General features: G+C 43.9%; 1 protein-coding gene across 3 annotated transcripts in view; it reads left to right on the forward strand.

Moving 5' to 3' along the window:
• Positions 1–3,717: 3,717 nt before the first annotated feature.
• CNOT6L (CCR4-NOT transcription complex subunit 6 like) overlaps positions 3,718–13,312 on the forward strand; it is a 38,513-nt gene continuing 28,918 nt past the window's right edge. The window contains exon 1 of one of the 3 annotated variants that reach the window (XM_081207119.1): positions 3,718–4,133. The gene's annotated coding sequence lies outside the window, so the exon portion shown is untranslated. Of the gene's footprint in view, positions 4,134–4,241; positions 4,322–7,606; positions 7,629–13,312 lie in introns of those variants that run through there. The other 2 variants (XM_081207120.1, XM_081207118.1) reach the window with 2 other exon arrangements.

Below are 13,312 nucleotides of genomic sequence, written 5' to 3' on the forward strand. Positions count from 1 at the left end.
TTACACGGGAAGACACCCGAAGACACCAAAACCTACATATATATATATAATATATATATACACACACACACACACACACACACACACACACACACTAGAGATGCAGCCTACACCACAGACCAGCGGCGTAGCGTGGGTTGTCAGCACCCGGGGCAAGGCAAGTAATTTGCGCCCCCTAACCCGGGGCAAGGCAAGTAATTTGCGCCCCCTAACCTGCCGACACAGCCAGCTTCTTCTTGCTGCTGCCTGGTCTGGTCTGGTGTGGTTCTCTCCCGCGCTCAGCGCTGCGCTGGGCGGCCGCTGCACTGTCCCTCCCCCAGATAGTCCCTTGCTCTCTCTCCGTACCGCACGCCTGGCACCCACCCCCTCCACAGTGGGTGGCGACCCAGCGGCTCGGATTGGATTCGCACAGCCAGCACTGCAGTGAGAGAAAGTGAGCCAGGTAGGGGCAGAGAGCTGCGAGTGCAAGTGCGCCCCCCAGATGTTGCGCCCGGTGCGGCTGGCCCCCCTGCACCCCCCACGCTACGCCACTGCCACAGACTCATCAGAATGGTTTAGTAATTCTGTGCCCCATTAGTATTTTAATACTTGAAACATTATTCTGAATTCTGAATATATTTACTTATGACAGCAATGTAATGAAAGCCAAAATGCTGAAGATCTAGGGGTACAGATTGGTACATGTTGTTCACTGTGGCCAAAACAAAACATAACTTAACTGTGCTTTAGTATTATGACAGGAATGTTTGCAAAAATAAAAAGCCTTCGTTCGCATGCATGCATGCATAATTTCCCGTTAAGTCTGTAACAGAAGGGTCATGGCAACAGAATGTTTTTCCAGAGAAAAACATTACTGGGAAGTGGAGGCCCATAGGAACAAAAAGTGGGATTAGAGGCTGACCTTGAATCTTCTGCCGTTAAAAAAATGAAAATTTGCACTTTCTCTTCAGAATGGCTACTGTGTCATTGGACTCGATGGCGGGAACAATTATGGGGTTCGGACAGAGCAAGTGAATGGGAAATCTACAAAAGGAGGGATATTCCTAGACAAATCATCTTGGATTCCACTGTTAATTATCTGTCTGCATGATGACACTAAGGGAAAAATCCTTGAAGCCTTTCTTTATATGATATTAACAGAAAAAGTAAATCACACACTTTTATAATCCATTGTTTCGAAAAACTTTATTTCGCCTTCTCCACAAGATCTGTAACCAGAGAGAGTCTGAGCCCCCAATAATTCCACCATGGTTTGAAAATGAGATTAAGGAAGGTTGGAGAAATCGAGCATTTCAGAGATGGCCAGGGATTAGTGCAGATTAATTTCATCAAGTAATTGTGCTTTTAGTGGGCGCACAGTATGAGAGACAGAGGAGGGATGTAAAAAACACCCCCCTAGATTTCAAGAACCTTCTGGTCTGCATTTCAAAGGTTTGTATTATCACAACTACTGCTTTCAATAAAGGCTTACAGAGACCTTGGCATTCTCATTAGTGACGGGAAAGGAGCCTTGTCGCCTAAACAACAGGGAGAGAGCTTCACGTGTTTTGGTAAACTAACCCCGGAAATGCGTTAAAGGTCCTTGATACAGCAGAGTTCCCAGCTGCTCATTTCTCCACCTCCCAGATGGATGGTGATAATTCACAGTCCATGTTTTATGAACAGTAAAATTGACGGAAAGTTTTGATAGAAAGGTCCAGCCTTTTTTTTTTTTTTTTAGGTGCTAGGCATTGAGGGGAAGGCTCCAGAGTGAAAGGGAGAGCTCTCTGACACACAGCTTTAGAGCGGACCTGTACCTGGAAACCACAGGCCAAAAGGTGAGTGTGGATGAGCCCACTGCTTGGAGATGTCCTTTGGTAGAATATGAGACTCTCTGTCTCAGGGTTTTGGGCAAAAAAATCCTGCATTGTATTGACTTCATGACCCTCGTGGTTCCTTCCAACTCTGTGATTTCCTTCCCTGCTCTTACCTGCCTTGCTTTGCCTACGCTAAGGATTTCATGTCATTTCCATTAAGCTTTGTATATCCATAAATGGAGTAATGAATTTGTTACACTCAGGAGCCAGGGTGGGTGTGTGTTATTTGCAAACTTGTGAGTGTAAGCTTTGCTCCTTGTTCTTCTGGGTTGCTACTAAGCAAAAGTGAATTTGACTGGAATCCAATGAACATTGGTGCATTGGTCAAGATTTGGACCAGTGTTGATTGGATCTCCAGTTTAACACCACTGAATTATGCTAATGTCAGAATGGTCCTTCCAAAGCACTAATGTGTTTGTGTGATCCACTATGCTGTGAACACATCCATTTCTAATGCAAGTATAGAAAATAAAACACTGTAGTTCTTCTTCTGTTGCAAAATGGTGAACAATTGAATGTGTATGCAGAACTGTAACATACCATAGGTATTAGTCAAATCAGTGATTTAAGGGTTGCCAGGCCGTGAGAATTGGGGGTGGCCGGGGATGTTTAAAAAAAGATATCTTACCTTTGACTGAATTGTTCGCAACCAGTCTCTGAACATAATTTGGGCTTCCAGTTCACAAAGGCAATACCTTTAAGGAAACCTGATACTTATGCCTTAAGGCCAGATCACATAACTTATACATTGCTTACCTCGCTCGCTGACCTGAAGCTAAATGTGTGAGCTGCCTCCTTTGTAAAAACTATATGTGTGGCAGAGATATTTTTATGAGCTAAAGGAGCAGATGCTCAGGGCGGTAGATTGAATAGGGTAGCAACAACTGTTCCTTGTGCGGATTAGAAACTTGTGCAGTGTGAGTGAAACTGGGGGGGGGACCTTGCTTCCCCCATAGCCGCGGCCTTGGATTCAAACAGAAATCAAACATCACTCTTGACTTTCTCAGTTCCCAGCTTGCTGCTTTGATTCTGGCTCACATCACTCCAAACTCAGAGCCCTTTCCTTTGATTCCTTAGCAGCCCATCACCTCAGCAGAAAGCTAGCTTGGCTATTCCAAAAAATTAGAAGCCAAGGCATACAGCCAACCAGTGGCGTAGCGTGGGGGATGCGGGGGGGGCGACCGCACCGGGCGCAACATCTGGGGGTTAGGGTTAGGGGGCGCAAATCCACGAGTTAGGGGGTGCAAATTACTTGCCTTGCCCCGGGTGCTGACAACCCATGCTACGCCACTGCAGCCAACACCCTGCCCCCCCCCCCGCCAAAACCCCACATAGCAGTATTTTTGTGTTCTTATATTGTAATCCACTCTGTGCTCCTCAGAGTGGGCAGTTTAGAAATCCAACAATGAAATGCAGTAAATGGAACTTCTGGCAAGGATAAATCCGAATTGAATTAGAAGTAGAAGGGAGCCAAGGCATTCAGCCTAAGCCCCACCACCACCACCACCACCACCAAAGGTGGTTCTTATATTCTTGTGTTCTTATATTGTAAACCACCTTGTGCTCCTTCGAGGGAGGACAGTACTGTACAGAAATCCAACAAGTGAAAACAAATGAAACTCCTGGAAAAGGCGGGGAGGGAAATAGAGAGCTGCGTTCCGGCATCGTCTTCCGCACTGGGCAGCCACACGCCCGCGCGACGCGCCCGCAAACAAACCCCGCGCGTGTGGAAGCGCCCTTGCGCGGGGGTAACGCGCGTGTCGCGGGCGAAAAGCCTCGAATCTGGGTCGCGGGCGCGCGCGAGCGAGGGGGGTTTCGTCGGGACGCCTTAGCCGAAGAAGAAAGAGGCGGGAAGAAGAAGCGGCGGCGGCGGCGGCGGCTGAGTCCGTCCCTCCTCGCCGTGTCATCAGGCCCCTCCTCCGTTATTAATCCCTCTTATTGAAGGGGGGAGGGTGGAAAGAAGAGGCGGCCCGGGACTGCCCGCTTCCCCACACGCAGTCCATACCGTCCTGTCAGCGGCGGCGCCGCCGCCTGCCCGCGCTTTCCCTCTTTCCCCCCACAGACACGCGCGCACGTCTGTATTCCTCTAGGAGAGACACCCGGGCGCGCCTCTCTCTCTCCCCCTCCTCGTCCGCCTCAGCGCCAGGCCCGCGACTCCTCCGCGCTCGGCTCGGCCCGGCCCGGCCGCCGCCTCCTGCATGTCTTTGCTGCCCTCAGCCCCGCCGCCTGAGCAGCCGCCTCAGCCCCCTCGACAGACGCCCAGGCTGCTGGATGCAGGTGAGCCGCCCGAGGGGGGAGACAAGGCCGCGCGCGTCCCGCCCACCGACAGACCCACCGCCCGGCTCGGGTGGCTGACGGGTGGGGGGAACTGAGGCGGCGGCGACCGAGAGCGAGGCCTTGTTTGTTTCCGAGGCGGCCTGTGGTGGAAATGGCCGCTTCTTCCCCGCGGCCTCGGCCCGGTGGAGGTGAGGAGCCGCGCGAGAGGCCCCGGCGCCCCCTCAGGCGACCACCCCCCGGGGACGGAGAGCCTGCCCTTCCTGACACGCGGGGATTGGGGTGGTGGTGGTGGTTGTGTCTGGCCGTGTGGCGGAGACGGTCGGGACGCGTACGTGTGGAAGTGGAAGCGGGGAGACGGAGGAGCGTGTGAACCCGCGCGCGGGTCGGACCCTGGCCGGAGTCGGTGGCGCAGGAATCCACGGGACTTCGCTCCCAAGTGGGTTGTGGTCACGGCGTGGTGGCGAAAGGCTGCCGGGTTGTGTCCGTGGCGGTTGCACGGAAAGTGACGGGAGCGTCGTGCTTCGAGGAGGAGGGGTGGCGAGCGTGGCCGACCCAGGCAGTTGTGCTTTTAAGTGCGTGTTTGGGTGTGTGTGTGTGTGTGTGTGTGTGTGTACACATATGCTTCCCTGGATAGCTCAGTTTGGTTAGAAAGCGGTGTTGTGAACACCAAGGTCGTAGGTTCCTACTAGAGGGCTGCAATAATAATAATAATAATAATAATAATAATAATAATAATAATAATAATAATAATAATAATAATAATAATTTATTTATTTATACCCAGCCCATCTGGCTGAGTTTCCCCCGCCACTCTGGGCAGCTCCGAATCGAGTGTTAAAACAATATATTTCTGCATTGCAGGGGGTTGGACTAGATGATCCTCAGGGTTCCCTTCCACAACTCCTACGATTCCATGTGTTGCAACCGCTTGCTGCATTTTAACGTGGCAGTTTTGGTTCCTAATCTCTTCTCGCTCACAGGCACTCCTGAAACGATTAACTGCGCCTGAAATTGCAGGGCACTGAGCACACACACACAAACCAAACCCCGACTTGGAAGCTGCCTGCTTCCAATACTATAAACTTATGAATGTAAGGGTTTAGCTCATGTTTGTCCTTGGGTGACTTCACTGTTGTAAGCCTTCTCTGGCTGGAGAGGAGGGATAGAAAGGCTTCGAAATAAATATGTGGCTCAGTCTGTAGAGCATGAGGCTCTTAAACTCAGGTTGTGGGTTATTGCCCCACGTCGGGCAAAAGATTCCTTCATTGCAGGGGGCTGGACTAAATGCCTCTCTTGGTCCCTTCCAGCTCTTCAGTTCTAAATATGTTGGTGATATTCTGAGGATAACTATTAGATTGTGAGTGGGGATTGCGATGTGATTTTATATTGGAGTGGGCCTGCTAGGACAATTTTCCATGTAACATGGCCATAAATTATGCTCAACAGAATTATAGGCTGAATGCAGCTTTCTGACATGTGTATTTTCAATTCTTGTCTGTCACATAATTTCCATCTTTGGGTGACCACTTAAAAATCCCTTAATATGTGAAGGGGCCCAAATAAATATGTTGTATGTGTTCTAGATTGAAACACAACCTGATCCAGTGTAGGGTGAATTGTTAGGGTGTTGGAGCTGGACCAAGCAAGGAGAGCTGGATTTGAGTCACTTCATAACCATAAAGCTTGCTGCCAATTGCACTTCACTTAGTGTTGTTGTAAAATGGGATCATAACATCTCCCTCTGCCTGCATACCAACCTGAGATCCTTGGAGGAATGGTGGAAATGCGAGATATAGGTAGCTGGTGTCCATTATGTTTTCTATTAGCATGTAATATTGTGTTGTAAGATGCTCTGGAATAAGGAAATCAGGGGGATTTGACAACTGTGCTCTTTAAGAAGTGCATGTGTTCAGAGGAAATCTGGGCAGTTTATATGGACTGTTCCCTAACAGCAAGAACACTGAATTTACACATCAAGTCTGGGCTCACTCCTACATCCATTTACCTGGTGTAATCCCACTGAACCCCAGTGGGACTTACTTCTGATTAGACTTGGATAGGATTGCACTGTAAAATGGTGTGAGTAAGGAGGGGCTGTATGCACGTGGATATATCTTGGGGCACGTCCTGATGTATGTACTTGGTGTGTTGAAACTTCTGTGTTTTGTTCCCCGCCTTTGCAAGGTTAGTGTTTCTGCTGTCTTGAAAATAATGTTTTAAAAACTCCCCACGTTAATTAAATTGAATAAGCATACACACAGAGCTTAAAAAATGAAGACATGTAGAAGGCATGGCCCCTGAATGAACATTTGGTTTGCTGATGCATATGTCTGTCTAAAGCAGTGCAGAGGAGAGGGGAAGCCAGGCTCATTCTACAGGACAGAAAACCCTGGCTACTCCTTTTCAGTCTGCATACACTCTTAATGTGAGAACTTTCAAAACGTAGTAGTCACTCTAAATGTTAATATTTGATTTGCAGCTTCCTTACTGCTTCAGAACTGTTGCTCTTTTCCACCTTTCTTTGGATCATGTACAAGTAGCAATGCTGTCCAATCAAGGTGTCATATTTCACGATATTTTCAAGATCAGAGTGAGGTGGAAAACTGCACTAATCCCCCTCTTCCCCAATATACTATTTGGACTAGTAGGGCTCAGGCAAAGGACCTGAAGTTGCAGTCCCCATGTGGACTAGTGCTGTCAGGCATGCTGAATTTGGGTATGTAACACATGAGAAAGCCACCACTGATAGGCCTTATCTAGGATATTTGGCAATGTAGTTGTGTTTTAATTCTAGGTTAATCCTTCAGTTTTTATAAATGGATCTTGATAGTCTCAGGAGTTTTTATTTTAGTGTCTGTACTTTAAGACAGGTTTATTTTCACATTTTATTAATTTATGTCCTGTTAGACTAACCTATTGTCATGCACAGTTTTGTACCGATAGCTTATTATGTAAAATTACCTAGCATATTTGACAGGTACAGACAAATACGTAGCATGTGAAAAGCATGACAAAACCAATATATGCTTTTAAAGTGTTAACTAGTGTATTCTGACTGTCCATAAAATACAGGAAACAGCTTTAAGGCACACAGTGATTTCAGAAGAAGTTGGAAATGAAATTTAGAATGAAGCTCCAATGGGAAGAGATCTGTCTTTTGTTTATGGTGTTCTACAAGGTGTAATGAACACTAAAGTTACGAAAGTTAATAAGTTTCCAATGTTGAGTGGAAAGATTTGTTTCAGCATGGCAAAATTGTGAGTTTGAGCGCCTTCCTTTAATTACATAGCTATCTTTATGCTTCTGAATAGACCCTTGGATTTCAGTAAATAGTATGGTTGCTAAACATACCTTTGTAAAAAGTTTGTCAGAATGGGATCAGGTTTAGTATATGGTAGACAAACTTTCATGTAAGTGGACTGAATTCCCTTTGTTTATCTGATTTTCTCTAGAGCTAATTATTGGAAGAAACATTGGATTGGCCTTGTCTTTAAAGTGAGGAAAAACACCAAGAGAAAAACACTCAAAACTAGCCGTGAGCTTAGAATTTAATATTGTTGCTCTGTCTCTTGTTCCACTACAAACTTGGTGGGTTTGCTGTTTTCCATAACCATGGTGAAATAATCTGTGCAAACAAGAATTAATGCAACGGACACTGCTAAATGTACAGAATGACCTGGAAAAATAACTTGAGCTGAAGAACCTGTATCCTATTTAAACATATTACCAAGCCTAGTCACTTCAGTCAGCATTGTGCCTAGTTACTGACTAATAGGAAGTGAAGCTGATTAAAGAATGGATACTGCTTGATCTGATTTCACCATTTGCTCCACTTCTACCCTTCCCACCAGATGTAAATAAGTTACAGCATGTCAACCTTTTTACTGTAATAAGACTTGACACGTGGAACTATTTTTTTAAAAAAATAATAATAATGCAGGCAGCTTGGCCTAAAATTCCTGTGTTAGCATTTAAACTTTTGGCAATCCTCTACATTGATTAGGCACATTAACTTCAGGCAAGCTAAAATCAACTCTGACAATGATAATGGTGTCCTTTGTGTATTCAGTGTTTGCTGATCTCAAGTGAGTGGGTCTCCGGCATAGTGAGCATATTCATATGCAACAGGTGCTTCTGAGGAACCTATCCTTTTTCACAGAACAGGCATTACTCACATTCAGGCAGCTGTAGACTGGCATCTAGCACATTCAGCTAACTTTGTTTGAAATGCACTATGGATATATAAAAACACACAAAATAGCTCCTTATTTGAACGTGTTGGATTTCTTAAAAAACCTCTGGTGCTCGACCTTCCAACTCCTATTTTCAAGCAATTTCACCATCATCTTTTGTTCATCAATATTAGCTTGTCCTAGCTCTGGGGTGGCCAACGCTCTGACATCCAGATGTTGTTGCACTCCCAACTGCCATCAGCCTCAGCTGGCATAGCCAAAGGTCAGGGATTATGGGAATTGTAGTCCAACAGTATTTAGAGGGTGCTACATTAGCTACCCTTGCTCTAGCTAGGCAAGGATGCATGAACAGGGTGTTCAGCGGTTGCACCTTCTTAGTCTAGTTTTGTATAGCATTTTTGCTTCTCTTATAAGGAAGAAAATAGAGTTTGAATGTATTATGTAGACGTCACAGCATCAGGAAAAATAAGGGTTCACAGTATTTTTCTGATGAGTGACAAAGTTGTCTGGATTAATCCATCCACATCTTACTCATAGGCCAGAAACAGAAACTTCTGTGCCTTATGTATAGACTGATGTATAGATTCTCCCTTCACTGTTGCCATGATGGGAAAAAATAATATAATCTTCCTAGCAAATAGCTTATTGGCACAGAAACTTTCTTAGATATCGTGTTAACCGCCTTGTATTCTTATGGCTTTTATGGATCCCTGAGTGTCTGAATTCATAAACTTGGTACAAACTTTAAGGTTACACTTACCAGGATAGCCACAATCCTGTGGTTTCACTATTATTTCATGGTGATTAAAAAAAATGACATCTTTTAATGAAATACTTGTTGGATATTGAAACAAAATGGGAGAACAGGATACAGTATTGGAAGTACAATGCTGGATTTTATTTACCTGCAGCTGGTTATGCAGTGATAATTGTGGGTATGGTCTACAGATAAAATTAAGCAAAGGCAAGGTTTATAATGGTCACATTTAATATATTGCAATGGCTTGAATTTTTAATCTCTCACTGCATGGCTTGATTTCCCAATACACCCTTTCCTCAGCGTTTTCCCCCGAGAGAGCTGTATTCCAAGAATTGTTTTGTTTGCCTTTTCTGTGTTGCACAAGGTTAAGACCTTTAAGCAAAGCTAGTACACGTTTAATAGTAACCTCATTTGGAAGCAAAGCTTCAGTTCCTTCTTAAGTCTGAACAAGTTCAGTGGCATGCAAAGTACTTCACCAGAGGACGTGATTGATCGGGTGTAATTCAGATAAACATAAAGCCCCACAAGCTAAGCTTGGTTGTGAATAGGATTTGGCAGTTAGTGTCCTTCCTTGACAAATAATGTAATGCAAAATAAGAAGGCCAAACGTTCACCAGTCCAACAAATGGTATGAGCTATGCTTTACTAGTGGAGTAACACGTGTGCGCCCCAATTGATACTCATGCAAAAGTGTGTTTAATGGCACAGTCTTACTATAAAAATGGAAATCTCATCATTGCCCATTTAACATAGCATAATTATGCAGCAATATTAAGCTACTGAAAAGGAAAACATCTGCTTTTGGCACTTTAGTAGAGGCATAAGTTTGAGGGCTAATTAGAAATGATGCTTATAAGATGTGAGAGAGCTTTGAAGGCTGTCATGGGTGTTACATTTTGTTAACTTCTTCCAGTGTAAATGTATTAGTCAATTTTCTTAGGGATTGGGAGCTCATAAGCTCTGTTGTATAGCTATCCATAATAGAATACACAAGGTTTCCAGCTCTTTATTCCAACCACAAGTTTGCAAATGCTTCCCAAAAAGAACTGAACAGAGGGTTTACTTTGTAGAAAACGTAACATCTGTGCTGTTTAAAATTAATACTTCTGGGGAAAGTAGATGTTGCATTTTTTAGGTTTTGTAATTTTCCAGGCAAAACTATTCCGTTTCAGGCCATTTGTAAGTACCAAGTTTTTGGTAAAGAAAGTGAGAACAATTGAATAAAAAATGTCAAAACTTACGAACACCCTCCATAGAGTTAGTGGGTCATTGCAGTGTACTACTGAGGAGTAAGAAATACCATCTCTAGTACATTCAAATGGGATTTCTGTTAGACTGGTTTTTGACCGCTGACACTTTGGACTGGTAGTCTGTGTCTCTTCATGCTTAATGCTTCAAAGCTAGGACTTGGTTATGGTAGTGGTGGTTGGTTGAACTAATTTCGGTGTTTTTAATAAAACTTGGAATGATCTGATGAACTTTTAAAAAAAGTGTGTAAGCATATAAAATATATTTTCAGCCTTTTAGCTAAGAAATCATTTTCTGTTAAAATAAAGTCAAACAGATATTATTATGTATTAATCATCATAGCAGTTTATTAGTGTTAGTTTCCTTTATAAAAAAATTCCTTCCAGTAGCACCTTAAAGACCAACTAAGTTAGTTCTTGGTATGAGCTTTCGTGTGCATGCACACGAAAGCTCATACCAAGAACTAACTTAGTTGGTCTTTAAGGTGCTACTGGAAGGAATTTTTTTATTTTGACTATGGCAGACCAACACGGCTACCTATCTGCAACTAGTTTCCTTTATGTTTACCACTATAAATATTTCTCACCATTTATAGATAATTGCTGTAATGTAAGATAGCTGATGAAGTTATTAATTCCTTAGACTAGAACCACTGTGTGTGTGTGTGTTTGTTTGTTTGTTTGTTTGTTTGTTTGTTAAATTTGTATGCTGCCCTTCATCGAGAGATCTCAGGGCGGTTCACAGCATAAAAATGTAAAATAAAAAGACTAAATACATGATAAAAACAAAGCAAACCTATAATTCTCCCACCAAAAAACACACACCACACTTAAAAGAACATAGAATATTAATCAGCCTGGTTGAAGAAGAACATTTTTGCCTGGTGCCTAAAGGTGAAGGTGTCAGGTGAGCTTCCCTGGGGGGAGAGCATTCCACAAGCAGGGAGCCACTGCAGAAAAGGCCCATTCTTGTATGACCATTCTCAGGGCCGTCTTTAACATATGCGGCGCCATGGTGCAAATTTAGGTGTTTTTTAGGGGGGCTCCCCAAAGTTGTTAAGCTTTTTTTAGTAGGGGCCTCCCAATACAGGTGAAACTTGAAAAATTAGAATATCTTGGAAAAGTTCATTTGTTTCAGTAATTCAACTTAAAAGGTGAAACTAATATATGAGATAGACTCATGACATGCAAAGCGAGATATGTCAAGCCTTTCTTTGTTATAATTGTTATATTATGGCGTACAGCTGATGAAAACCCCAAATTAACAATCTCAGAAAATTAGAATATTGTGAAAAGGTGCAGTAGCTATTCAATCCATAACACCTGTAATGGATTCCTGAGCCTTTAAATGGTCTCTCAGTCTGGTTCAGTAGGAAGCACAATCATGGGGAAGGCTGCTGACCTGACAGTTCTGCAGAAAGCCGTCATTGAGACCCTCCATAAGGAGGGAAAGCCTCAAAAGGTAATTGCAGAAGAAGTTGGATATTCCCAAAGTGCTGTATCGAAGCACGTTAATGGAAAGTTATGCAGAAGGGGAAAGTGTGGAAGAAAAAGGTGCACAAGCAGCAGGGATGACCGCAGCCTGGAGAGGATTGTCAGGAAAAGACCATTCAAATGTGTTGGGGACTTTCACAAGGAGTGGACCGAGGGTGGAGTTAGTGCATCAAGAGCCACCACACACAGACGGATCCTGGAGATGGGCTTCAAATGTTGTATTCCTCTTGTCAAGCCGCTCCTGAACAAGAAACAACATCAGAAGTGTCTTACCTGGGCAAAAGAAAAAAAGAACTGGTCTGTTGCTCAGTGGTCCCAAGTCCTCTTTTCTGATGAGAGCAACTTTTGCATCTCATTTGGAAACCAAAGACCCAGAGTCTGGAGAAAGAATGGGGAGGCACACAATGCCAGATGCTTGAAGTCCAGAGTGAAGTTTCCACAGTCTGTGTTGATTTGGGGAGCCATGTCATCAGCTGGTGTTGGTCCACTGTGCTTCATTAAGTCCAGGGTCAACGCAGCCGTCAACCAGGAGATTTTGGAGCACTTCATGCTTCCTTCCACAAACGAGCTTTATGGGGATGCTGACTTCATTTTCCAGCAGGACTTGGCACCTGCCCACACTGCCAAAAGTACCAAAACCTGGTTCAGTGCCCATGGGATTACTGTGCTTGATTGGCCAGCAAACTCGCCTGACCTGAACCCCATAGAGAATCTATGGGTCATTGCCAAGAGAAAGATGAGAGACATGAGACCGAGCAATGCAGAAGAGCTGAAGGCTGCTGTTGAAGCATCCTGGTCTTCCATAACACCTCAGCAGTTGCCACAGGCTGATAGCATCCATGCCACACCGCACTGAGGCAGTAATTGATGCAAAAGGGGCCCAAACCAAGTACTTAGTACATATGCATGCTTCTACTTCTCAGAGGTCCAATATTGCTCTATTTGCAATCCTTGTTTTGCTGATTTCATTTAATATTCTAATTTTCTGATATTGTTAATTTGGGGTTTTCATCAGCTGTACACCATAATCATAATTATAACAAATAAAGGTTTGACATATCTCGCTTTGCATGTCGTGAGTCTATCTCATATATTAGGTTCACCCTTTAAGTTGAATTACTGAAATAAATGAACTTTTCCATGATATTCTAATTTTTCAAGTTTCACCTGTATACATGTGCAGTGCTCCTCTCTCAATGTAGCTTAGATGTTCAGCAGCTTGTAGATAGAGACAGCAGTTCCATGTAAATAGTTTGTAAAGCAAGTTAAAACCTGTTAATAGGCAGGCTTGCTGGATCTGATCCAAGTTCTCTAGTGGATTTATGACTGTGCGGTATGAATTATTACACACTTGTGTGAGAATTTCTATCACATGATGATACTGCCTCAAGTGCCTTCGCAACTGCTTTACAGTTGAATAAAGTTTAGCTTGTTTCTCTGCCTATACATAGTTTTCTTTAAAAAAGGGAAGCCAAACCTCTTGCT

The sequence above is a fragment of the Podarcis bocagei genome (genome assembly GCF_964188305.1).
Source record: "Podarcis bocagei genome assembly, chromosome: 9".
In the NCBI taxonomy this organism is placed as follows: Eukaryota; Metazoa; Chordata; class Lepidosauria; order Squamata; family Lacertidae; genus Podarcis; species Podarcis bocagei.